General features: G+C 41.2%; 1 long non-coding RNA gene across 2 annotated transcripts in view; it reads left to right on the forward strand.

Annotated features, from left to right (window-relative positions):
- The window catches only part of LOC148777899 (uncharacterized), a 130,770-nt gene that overhangs the window by 65,485 nt on the left and 52,628 nt on the right, over positions 1-12,657 (forward strand). The window contains exon 4 of one of the 2 annotated variants that reach the window (XR_016037383.1): positions 11,283-11,330. The exons of the other annotated variant lie outside the window; for it this stretch is intronic. This is a non-coding gene — a long non-coding RNA (uncharacterized LOC148777899). The remainder of the gene's footprint in view (positions 1-11,282; positions 11,331-12,657) is intronic. 2 annotated transcript variants of the gene reach the window in all.

Below are 12,657 nucleotides of genomic sequence, written 5' to 3' on the forward strand. Positions count from 1 at the left end.
AATAGGAAATCAAAACTGGAGGCTGGAGGCAACATGTCCACGTGAAACAAAGTGTCCTGTCTTCTGTAAGAGGATCTAGCCAGGTTGTATCTCCTCTCTAATAGCATCATTGTGGCTGCTGCTGCTGCTGCTGCTAAGTCACTTCAGTCGTGTCCGACTCTGTGTGACCCCATAGACGGAAGCCCACCAGGCTCCCCCGTCCCTGGGATTCTCCAGGCAAGAACACTGGAGTGGGTTGCCATTTCCTTCTCCAATGTGTGAAAGGGAAAAGTGAAAGTGAAGTCGCTCAGTCGTGTCTGACCCTTAGCGACCCCACGGACTGCAGCCTACCAGGCTCCTCCATCCATGGGATTTTCTAGGCAAGAGTACTGGAGTGGCTTGCCATTGACTTCTCATTGTGGCACTTGGTTTAAAAAGTGCTACGAGATTACTCCTTTATAGCAATGTTATTTATAGTTTAGACTCTTAAGAGATTCTATTTTTCTTTCTAAAGTGTGCCAGATTTTTTCATATAAAGGAGAAAGCAACTTGTATCAAACAGGGACCAGGCTTGTGGGTTTTCTCTGAGATGCAAAGGAATGCAGATCGGGTGTGAGACAATGTTGGAGTGCCAATCAGTGGGCCTGTCTTACAGTCACATTCTACTGCTACCTATTTCCATGACCTTGACCAAGTCCCTTCACATCTCACAGCTTGTCTCCTCACTTTTAAAGCAAGGGATTTGAGCAAAATGGCTTTGAGGTTTCTTCTGGCTTTAACTGTTCTTTGACACTTTGTCATCTAAACCAAACCTTGTGTAGGCTGGGATGGAGGCTTAATTTATTTCCCCTGCTTAAATATGGGGAATGATGTGCAATTTCAGCAGTCATCTCTCTTATGAGATTCTCTATGGAGTTATACTAAAAAGAGAGGGTTGTGGAATTTGTAGCATAATTTGGTATCTACAAATTTAGTAGCCATAATTTCTTCTTTATATTTCGGCCTGGACTTTGTAGTTAGCATCCTGGCCTGAATTCATGTTAATAATAATAGTAGTAGTAATAATAATGGAAGAATCCTTTCCATCTCTCCTTACTTTTTCTCCCTTCACCCTGCAATTGTTTTTCTTAAGTTCTATCTCACCTCATAAAACAATGAACATTTTCCAATTTATCGAAACAGTTGTTCTGTAGAAGACCAGCATGCTCCAATGACTCTCAGTATCGTTATATCTTCATCAACCCCACAAAGAGTGTGCTGGTGTGTGTTTGTGTGCGTGCGTGAGCATCCACGCAGAGTTGAGAAGCATGAGGTAGGCAGAGGGATGATTAGGTGGTTGGGCTTCAAAGAGAACATTTGTAGATTCTATCTGGAACACATTTTATTAAAATTGCAACAAACTTTATAAAATCAGATGTATGGTTCATTAAGGGAACATTACCTTACAATTATGATTAATTAGATTAAACTTATGAAAGTGTGTTATTTGTTCAAACCAAAGGGTGGGGGAAGATGATGGATGATGAAAGAGTGTGATAAATGAAGAAAGCAGCTGAACTAAATTGAATGTGTATTCATCCGTTTTCACTTCATAACTAATGATAAATTGAGCATGTCACATTTAACAATACATGTCTGGGCTTAAGCACACGGTTTCAGCTCCTGTTCGCTAATGCTTTGTGATAGGTGGTTGAGACCAAAGAATGGAAATTTTAGCTCTTGGACTTTTGTTTGCTTACATCTTTCCTTGGGAAGCACCATGGGTGCTTACTAATGGCATTAAAATAATTAGCAGAATTTATTTTTTATGTAACAAAAATTGTATTTACTCAGGTCATGTAATCATAGTCTTTAAAATTAGGAGATTAATCTTACTTTACCCTAAAATCCATGTTTCCCCCATTTGCAGACTTAGGTAGCAGAGGTAGAAAACACTCAGAATTGTAGAAATTTCTTTCCCCCTTTCTCTCCCTCCAATGTAGCTGTGTTGACCTTGGCAAGGGATCGGAAGAAACACCCTGAGAAGCTCATTAGACAGTCTGGGAAATTCAAAAGTAAGGAGTAAACATTAAGTAGTTTACATCAGTTTCCTGAAATCTCAAGTTTTCCGATATTTAAAAATCACATTGTAGTCTCTCAAGGACCATCTGAGATTTACGAAGCTGGTGCTGGGGTCAGGGAGAAAGAATGTGGAAAATATTTCCAGTCAGACTGAAAGTCGACAAGTTTACCACATAGAGTCGGGAATGGTTTATAAAAAGAATCCATTTTTGCTAGAAAAGTTTAGGAGGGTTATGCTATCGGGTCTGACACAGAAGCAGTAATTTTCTGCTTTTTAATTCTTACTGAAATTGGGTTAAGACAATATGAAATGAGTGATGATTTGATTTCTGAAAGCTTTAAATTTTTTTTTTTTCTAAAATAATTTTGGTAAGATTCATTTTGGGTTGTGGTGAAGGTTTCTAGCCAGTTTTGATTTTTATCTATACCTCATCTATAAGCTCCATCTCAAAATCGATTTAAGCATTTCTTGTTTAATATTTTCAGGAATTATGAGACTTTTAAGGGATTGAGTCTTCTTTAGGCACTTTTCAGAGTATTTCATACTTGGATATACATACGCGTAGGTAAGACTTTTGGACAGAAATGACTCTACTCCTTGTAGCAGGGGAGGTGTTTTGAATGACAAGGCAAGACAAACTGTGGCTATTTAGGAGTTTTGCAGCAAATGGATGGTGGTGGTGTCAGAAATAGTTATTCACTGTCAGTTATACAGCTAGAAACAAGATCTAGGGCTGTGATTCTTAATTGGGGGTGGTGGTGGTGGCAAGTTTGCCTGCAGGGGACATTTGGTAATGTCTGGAGACACTTTTGGTTGGGAAAGGGTGCTACTCGCATCTAGTGGGTAAAAGACCAGGGATGCTGCTAAACAAGCCTTAAATGCACATCACAACCCTTCACAGAATTCAAAGAATTCTCTGAATTATTAAGTTCAAAATGTTATGAGAGATGAGGTTGACAAACTCTGGTCTAGGATGAGTTATGAATTTAAGAATGACAAATTAGTGAACAAGTGAAGATGAAATTTAAGGTGAATTACAAGGCTGACATTATAAAACTGTCTTAATTATATTCTTAAAGAGACACAACAAACACATCAACCAATATTATGCCAAATGAACCGTAAACTCAACAACCTGACTATTACACTAGTAACTTTAAGTAGAATATAGTGTAAATTGGGTTAGTCTTGGATCCCAACCAAAGCAATGTAATTCTGAAGTACCAAAATTATTGTGCTCAGTTAAAATCATTTTCATAATATATTCCCTCAGGAGTTGATTCATTGAATTACAGTGAGGTTTTTAGGAGGTGTTATGATCACTACTTTTCCACAGAGGGGAATTGGAGGGTTAGGCTTTGATCTAGGGTTGAATTAGAAACAGAACTGGAAACATAATTCAGCTTCTCTGAGTGTGTGGCTTGATTCTCTGTTAAACCACCTCTCTTTTCCAGGCTGGGAGGCCGTCCCCTCTCTTGTGAGGAGATGGTCTCTATTAATGCAAATTGTCTAGGAAAAGAATGTCTTGAAGGTGAAGGAAGGTGGTAGAGCCTTGAGTCATATTAAACTATTCAAAAGAGGAGCTTAGAGGAAGAAACTGTCACACTTGTCTGAGTTCTGACATGAAAATACATTTTGCGGCTAAGACAATTCATCTGTCAGGCTTCCTGTTGGAAGAATATTTACTCAACTGTGAGAAGACAGCTTCAGTGAACATCCAAGATAATGAAAGTTTGATAACACTCAATATTCTGGAAATAACCCTGAATCGAGTAGGTTCTTAGTGTCAGGATGCAAGATGATAAAGAAACTTGAGAAAACTTCCCGAGAATGAGGAAGCAACAAAATCCATGTCAACAGAGTTTTGTGACTGGGAGGTGAGGAGGGAGCCAGAACATGTTTACTTCACATCTCTTTGTGTTTCAACTCTTTAAAAAAGCTGTGGTGGTGGAGGAGACTCTTGAGAATATCTTGGACAGCAAGGAGATCGAACCAGTTAATCCTAAAGGAAATCAACCCTGAGTATTCACTGGAAGGACTGATGCTGAAGCTGAAGTTCTAATACTTTGGCCACCTGATTCGAACAGCCGACTCATTGGAAAAAGACCCTGATTCTGGGGAAGATTGAGGGCAAGAGGAGAAGCGGGCAGCAGAGGACAAGATAGTTGGATGGCTTCACTGACTCAACGGACATGAGTTTGAGCAAAGTCCAGGAGATAGTGAATAACAGGAAGCCTGCTATACTGCAGTCCATGGGGTAGCAAAGAGCTGGACACCACTTAGTGACTGAACAACAACAAAATATATTTAACATGAAGCTTACCATTTAAAGTGTACAATTTAGTAGCATTAAGTACATTCACAACATGTGTAACCATCACCACATCTATCTTAAAAAATTTTTCATCACCTGAAATAGAGACTCTGTAACCATTAAGCAGCAACTCCTAATTTCTTCTCCTTTCAGCCTGTGGTAGCCTCTATTCTACTCTCTGTTGCTATAAATCTGCCCATTCTAGACACGTTCTATGAGTGGACTCATAGAATATCTGTCCTCTTGTGTCTGGCTACAGTTCATTTTTGCATTCTCAGTGCCCAGTTAACGCCAGACTCAAAAAAGTACTGGTAAATATATCCAGAATAACTGAAAGTCTTGAAGGACAAGAATAGCAAACAGCTTTGGGATTTCACACACTATTGTTATTTTGCTTGTAATGATAATGGCATGGCCTTCCATTTGAATAGTGCTAGATGTTTCTTCAAAGAGCTTTGACATTTTATCTCATTTGATGCTTGATTATTGGGGGGGAAATTGCTTCTCTTTTAAGATTGAAAGTGAAAGTGTTAGTCACTCAGTTGTGTCCTACTCTTTGTGACCCTGTGGATTGTAGCCTGTCAGACTCCTCTGTCCATGGAATTCTCCAGGCAAGAATACTGAATGGGTTGCCATTCCCTCTTTCCAGGGGATCTTCCCAACCCAGGTATCAAACTCAGGTCTCCTTCATTGAAGTCAGGTTCTTTACCATCTGAGCCGCCAGGGAAACTCATAAGATTAGACTTAAGTAAAATGTGTATCTTCCATCACATTAATATTTTGGTTTTTCTAGCTTCATTGTATTAGGAGTATTTTAATTTGTTGCTCTTGAGAATAACTCCATGGAATAGGCTGCTCTGGGGACTTAAATGAAGCACTTGCTTCATAATCATTTATGGATAAGGTTAATGCCCACCTCTCCCGGGAAAGAAATTGACACTCTCGGATATGAAGTGTATCCTTTCAAGTCCCATGGGAGATTAGCAGCAGAGCCAGAATTAGAATTCACAGCCTTCAGGTCCCCAAGGCTCCATGCACTGAGCTGTCCACCAAACACAAATTTCCTCTTCCCATGCACCTATTCCCAGTGATCTCTAATGCCGCCTACAAAGCATGAAGCAAAAGTAACCATTCTTCCATGAATTTTCCCACAGGCGCGAACAGTGCAAATTGTTTTCTTTTGGGGTCAAAGCTTTGCCACCTGCCATTTCAGACTCAGTGGAAGGCTGAAATACATCATTTGAGGGGTTATACACTATATCTCACCCGTTACTGACGGGTTCTCCCTGGGAGACTGGTGCCCTCTTCTGCCTGACCTCGCCTTCAAGGTCCTGGCTCTCTCGTTAAACATCAGGTGACTTCGGGAGATAGGATGAGGCATTTTGCTCCACGTATAGGTGCAGTTGAAAGGAAAGGTTGAACAATTAAATCAATGCCCTCTTCATTGCCAACTTTATTTGCCCCTGTTTCTATGATCCCATTTTTTTTTTTACTTTTTGTGCAGCCTGTGGTTTGACATAGCCTCAGTGCATTTCCCCTCTGATATTGTCTCATAAAACTCTCTGTCAGTAATATAATTGCCAGACCAGCTTCCCAGGTTATGTGCTTTTTCTCCCCGCTGAAGCACACCGGTAGAGAAAGCATTTAAGCTTGACACTGTGAGTTTCCTGAGCTAAGTTCCGTTCTTTTATCACAGAAAGGCTTTCAAGTATGCACTACAGTGCACTTACTTTTTTCTTAATATATAACTTCCATCCCACCTTCCTTGTCTGCTTGCCAAAGGAGGAAAATAGACTTGTCTGCTTGGAATAATCAGATGAGACTGTGGTAGGAAAAATAGGTCAGGGAATAGTAAGTAGCTAATTTACTGGAGACAAGACATTCATTTCAACTTAGAGTTTTTTTAATCGACAGGCTTGAAAAAAACATGTTTTAACAGCCACAGTGGTATATTTCAGTGACAAGATTTGGGCTTTAGTAGGGACACTGATTTGGAGTTGGAGCAGAGAAGCAGGAGGGAGGATGGAGGTGTTGAGTGAAGCAGTGTTAGCTAGGGCAGGGCGATGTTTCTTCTAATATATAGGTGCAAATCTTTTGTATATACCCTTAGAGTTCAGATGATAGTTTAGGGATATCATGTTTATTGTCTGGTCCCTCTTGTCTTACTTTGGGTCCTATGATGCAGTTATGTTCTGTCTCCTGGGACTCACACAAAAGCATCCTGCATTGACTATACTCCCCACAGTGTTAGTCAGTCGTGTCCAACTATATGTGACCCCATGGACTGTAGCCCACCATACTCCTCTGTCCATGGAATTCTCCAGGCAAGAGTCCTGGAGTGAAATATCCCTCCCAAGCCCCTGACAATTCTAATTTAGGACTGTGTCTTTAGTCCAGCCTCTTTTAATCTTCTCTACTACTATTTTCTTATTTTTGGAGCAGAGAAAGTTTTATTGCAGGGCTAGCAAGGAGACGGGTGGCTCATGCCCTAAAAAGCCCCGAGCTCCCTAAAAGGTTTTTGGCAAAGAATTTTTATTTTTTTAAACCTTTTATTTTGTATTAAACTGTGGAAAATTCTGAAAGAGATGGGAATCCCAGACCACCTGACCTGCCTCTTGAGAAACCTGTATGCAGGTCAGGAAGCAACAGTCAGAACTGTACATGGAACAACAGACTGGTTCCAAATAGGAAAAGGAGTGCGTCAAGGCTGTGTATTGTCTTCCCCTTTGCCACCACCTTTATGGTTAGAGCAGGGAGAGAAGCCCCTTCTGTTACAGCCAGCTGCTGCTTGTTTTCACCTGATAGGTTAGACTTTAGGTTTGGGGATGCTGACTGTTTTTATTTGGAAAGGCCCCCTTTGCCTACCCTGACATTTCAGTCTGATCTGTGGTCTTTCATGGAGCCCTCAGGAAGACTGAGGATGTTTTGCTGGTTTCCAGAAATTAGGGATTGATTTCCTGTCTGTAGTAGAGGTGAAAATTGCTAAGGAACCATCCTTGGTGTGAACTTTCAGTGAATAGAAGCTGGGAAAAGCAAATTTGGTCTTATTTATACAGTAATTCTTCAGGTGTTTCTAAGGAGTAAGCTATGGAGGTTGAACACGAAGCGGAAAGTGTTGTTTTAAGAGGAAAGAAATGCTTTCTTCATGGGTACATCCTGAGTTGGAGTTTTTGAGCCACCAGAGACTGCCAATGCTGTTTCTTTCATTTAGAGGGGCAGGGGTTGGACTGAAATCACTTTAGGATTTTTCTTTTCTGTGACACTGGTGAATTTTGCTTTTTTAAAAAGATACGCAGATATGTATATATATTTTTAATCCTCTTTTTTTAAGAGAAAGCCTTTATTAGATGTGCACCTCCATCCCCAGATGACACGGTTTTGCTGTAAGCTGGGTTTAAAGGGTTAACCAGCTAGGTTTAAAGCTGCCTGAGTTTGATAATAAAATAAAAGTCTGTTGAAGTTTCAAAAAAAAAATAAAATAGAAATTTAAAACCCTGTTTGCACTTCAGATACGTAACACAAATCAGAAATAACAACCGTTACCACTTATAGAGCACTTCTCATGTGCCAGGAACTTTCTCAGCACTTATACCTATTACTTCGTTTGATTCTCCTAACGCCTGCATCAGGCAGATATCCTTACATCTCCTGTTTACTGACCAGGAAATTGAGTCACTCGCCCATGGTCACAAAGCTAGGATGCCACAGGGCCAAAACTTGGACCTGGGCCTATGTAGCTCCAAAACTGTGCACAGAAGTATTGTGCATAAGCACCCCAAACAAGAGAACAGCACACAGGAGAGTGTACTGTTACACGGTGTGAAATAATTGCTCATACTGCTTTTGCTTATGTTTGGCTTGAATGTCGCTCATGGAGACAGCGAGAGCTTTCATTTGGATGTGCTTTGGGAGAGGGAGGAGAGGACAACAGTACGGCAGGAAGCCTTAGAGGGTGGGAGTCCAGAGTGGGGCACTGGATGTAGTGGGGAGATGGAAATATGTGTGAAGGAGCCAAGTCTTGTGTACCACATTTTAGGGAGTGGTTAGCGCTGACCTTCAGTTAGAAACTAGCTAGGAAATCGAAGCCTTCATTCCAGATGCCTTATCTTCAGCGCATAAGGCAAAGGAGCATCTCTGGCTCTGTCTTCCTATTGATCTGTCCTGGATAGTCGGAAATAAAGAAGCAAAAGCTGGCCTCAGTGACTTACAACGTGGGCATCTCAATAACGAGATGGTGCTTCTCCAGATTGGGGAAAGTGGTCCTCTGTGTGGATCTGGGAATAAACTTCCACCTGTTCAAATTCTAGACAGATGCTGACAGAGAGGATTTGGGGAGACTAATGGAATCTACTCTTTAATTTCTAGGGACTGCATTTGAAGCCACTGGTGGCCAGCCCTCAGGTTGGGTCTCAAAGTGAAAGTAGTTCAGTCGTGTCTGATCCTTTGCGACCCCATGGACTATACAGTCCATGGAATTCTCCAGGCCGGAATACTGGAGTGGGTAGCTGTTCCCTTCTCCAGAGGATCTTCCCAAACCAGGGATTGAACCCAGGTCTCCTGCGTTGTGGGCAGATTCTTTACCAGCTGAGCCAGCAGGGAAGCTGGGTCTGCAAGACACCAAAACCGAACATTGGTTCACAGTGCCTCCCTAGGGCTGGGCAACTAGCTGACTGACTAAACTGGAACCTGTCACAGTGTGGCTTTGGTGCTGTGGTAGAACAGAAAAATGAAAGTGAGATGATCTCTCAGTGTCTAATGGAGAAAAGAAAAAGTATGGTGTAATAGGGAGCATCCCAGACTGGAGGTCAGGAGGTCAGACTCAGATTGTGTGGCCCTGGCCAGAGGGAGCCTCTCCCTGGATCTCTTAGCAAGAAACATAACATTTTATTGTTATGTTTAATGATATTTAGGTCAGATAATTGATTAGTGGCATTTTTTTTTCTTTAAAGGAAGTGTCAGGATGTATTGAGTGTTCTCCCACCCCCAAATTTCTCATTATTTATGCATTGGTACATAGGCCCTGAAAGTATTTTTTTTAATTCTAATTTTTTTCGGAACAATTTTAGATTTACAGCAAAATTAAGAGGAAGGTACAGAGATTTTCCATATACTCACTCTGCCACTGCCAAACATGTGCAGCCTCTCCCATTACCAACATCCCCGACCAGAGTGGTACTTTTGTTACAATTGGGGAACCTACGCTGACATGTCATTATTACTCTGGGTCCATAGTTCACATGAGGGTTCATTCTGGCTGTTGTACAGTCCCTGAGTCTGGACAAATGTATCCATCATTACAGTCTCCTACCGAGGGTTTTCACTGGCTTAAAAATCACCCAAGCTCCACCTGCTCATTCCTTTCCCTCAACTCCTTTCAACCACTGATCTTTTTACTGTCTGCATAGTTTTGCCTTTTCCAGAATGTCATATAATTGAAGTCACACAGTATGTAGCCTTTTCAAACTGGCTTCCTGAAAGTGTTTTTAAAGAACACCCTATTACAGATGCAAACAGCATCCGCACTCCCCTTGCTTTCCACGGGGACACAGAAAAGGAGACTGTTTCATTTTAGTTATTCATGGTCTCCAACCCCCATGGTGACATTCTCTGCTGCTGGGAATTCCTTGTGTGCACCTCCCCCCCGCCCCGCACCCCAGGCTGCTCTCTCCCACCCTCCCCTCCCCCTGTAAAACTCCCACCTCTCTCTTCTGACCTCTGCTTTGGGAAACCTAGTTTATTGGTTTTCCCGTTTCTCTTCTGAGTTTTTAATCTGTCTGCCTTCATCAGTTCCTTCCTATGTGTGTTTCAAAACGTTCTTAGTTTTTTTTTTTAAAAAAATGGAGTCTCTTTAAGTAAAAAGTACTTGCTTTGCAGTTAATTTCTGGCGTCACTTTCAGCATAGATGTCACTACTGCCACAACTCATCTCTTGATCCCGCAAACCAAGGTCAAGGGCCTCTCCGTGCATCGCCCCACTCACAGAAGAAATCTGTGTAATTTTGTGTTGTCTGCCTCCCCCACTAGGCTGGGAGCTCCACGAGCACAGGGATTTTATCTTCTTAGTTACTCTTTGGTGTTCTTCCAACCCCCAGAAGAAATCATGACACATAGAAGAACTTTTAAATGATTTGTGAATGTATTAATGAATGGATTAAGCAAGGAGGCAGTGATACGACTTCTCTAATGATGCTCACATGTTTTGCCCTGTGGTACTTTCCTATCCTCTCCCACCTCCACCTCCCAAAGGAAGGTGGCCAAGTACGATATAATGTATTGCATGTTCAATCTGATTTCTTTGACTGGGAAAATATAATGGTGAGTGCTTTAATTAAGCAACATCAGGTGGGAGAGGATGGTACTGTGAACGTTTTTTTCTTGAAAGGGCAACATCCATTGTAGGTTGCAAACATCTTTTTATAAAAATCAATCAATTTTGATAAAAATTCAAAGAGATGAGATTTAGATCAAGTAACCGTCCACAAGTCTGGTGCCTTATCTAAAATTTTTGAAACAGAAATCAGACCAATTTCAAAGGTGATTTTGTTAGATTTTTTTTTTCCTGGTGTTTTCTACTTCTGGTTCAGTGAGGATCTTGACAGTAATTGTTTACTTGGAGACATTTTATGCTTCTCAGTAACACTATATAGAAAGTGAGGGATTTCTAGTGTGAAAATCATGTAAGAGATTTTAATAATGGCGTCAAACTTCTGTTGGCCCATTATATTGTACTTGGCCTCCGATTAAGGATATTGATGAGAGAGAAAGTAAATTCTCATTATGGCAATGTTAACAAGGATATATGTAATGGAGTTAGCTTTCATCAAAAATTTGCAGTGTGCCAGGCACGGTTCAGAGCTTTCTACATATATTTGCTCATTTTATCACTCCACATTTTGAGATAGGTACTAATATTATATCAATTTTACAGATAATGAACTGAGGCGGAAGTGAGGTGGGATGACTTCTCACATAGGAGGTAAGTGGTATAGTCAAGGTCAGAGTTTTGCTTATGAACACTGCTGCTGCTGCTAAGTCGCTTCAGTCGTGTCCGACTGTGCGACCCCATAGACGGCAGCCCACCAGGCTTCCCCGTCCCTGGGATTCTCCAGGCAAGAACACTGGAGTGGGTTGCCATTTCCTTCTCCAATGCGTGAAAGTGAAAAATGAAAGTGAGGTCGCTCAGTTGTGTTGGACTGAGTGACCCCATGGACTGCAGCCTCCCAGGCTCCTCCATCCATGGGATTTTCCACTACATCACTGCATTTTGTCTACTTTCAGTATGGAATGGGGCTGAAGACAGATTACAGATTTAATATGTAAAGTGCCTCCATCCCACAGGCAGATTTTAAAGTTTGATCTTGGAGTTTGATAAACTATAAGGAAAATAGTAAATTTTAAGTGATAAAGGGCTTCCCTGGTGACTCAGGTGGTAAAGAATCAGCCTGCACTGCAGGAGACCTGGGTTTGATCCCTGGGTCAGGAAGATCCCCTGGAGGAGGGCATGCCAACCCACTTCAGTATTCTTGCTTGGAGAATTCCATGGACAGATGAGCCTGGTAGGCTACAGTCCATGGGGTTGCAAGAAGTCAGACGTAGCACAATTGATAAAAGACATTTAAGGTATGTCACATTAAATTTCTGTTTTTCCAGACTGGATACATTTTGAGTATCTGAGGTATTACTGTATTCTAGACAACTGAGCATCATCTTTGGGCAGTTTATTTTTTGAAAACTTTATTTTGAGATAATTGTAGATCCACAATAAGTTGCACAGAAATGTACAAGGAAGTCCTGTGTCCTTGATACCAAGCATCTCCCAATGTTCATGTCTTACATAAAACATTATCATACGTTGTTAAACTAGGAAACTGACATTGTACAAGTCCATTGTCACTAGTTACACCCATGCTCACTGTGTATGTGTGTGTAACTATGCACCATTATAATTAGCTACTTTACTCACACTGTAAGTGTTTCATCTGCTGTCCCTTTATAGACAGCCCCCATCCCTAATCCCAGACAGCCCCTAATCTGCTCTTTGTTTTATAATTACGTTATTTCACAGATGTCATAAGAATGGAATTATATACCATGTAATGTTTAGTTTCCCTCTTCAGCATAAGTTCTTGCAGATGTGTCTGCGCCTAGGTTGTTGCATCTATCAGTGGTCTGTTCCTTTTTTCCTGTGAAGCAGTATATTCCACGGTATGTATCAAAGGGCATTTGTACATTTCCAGTTTTTGACCATTATGGATAAGACCACTATGAACATTTGTGTACAGGATTTTGTATAAATATAAGTT

This window comes from Moschus berezovskii, chromosome 5 (assembly GCF_049115385.1).
Source record: "Moschus berezovskii isolate FMDL1 chromosome 5, NW_MosBer_1.0, whole genome shotgun sequence".
Classification (NCBI taxonomy): domain Eukaryota; kingdom Metazoa; phylum Chordata; class Mammalia; order Artiodactyla; family Moschidae; genus Moschus; species Moschus berezovskii.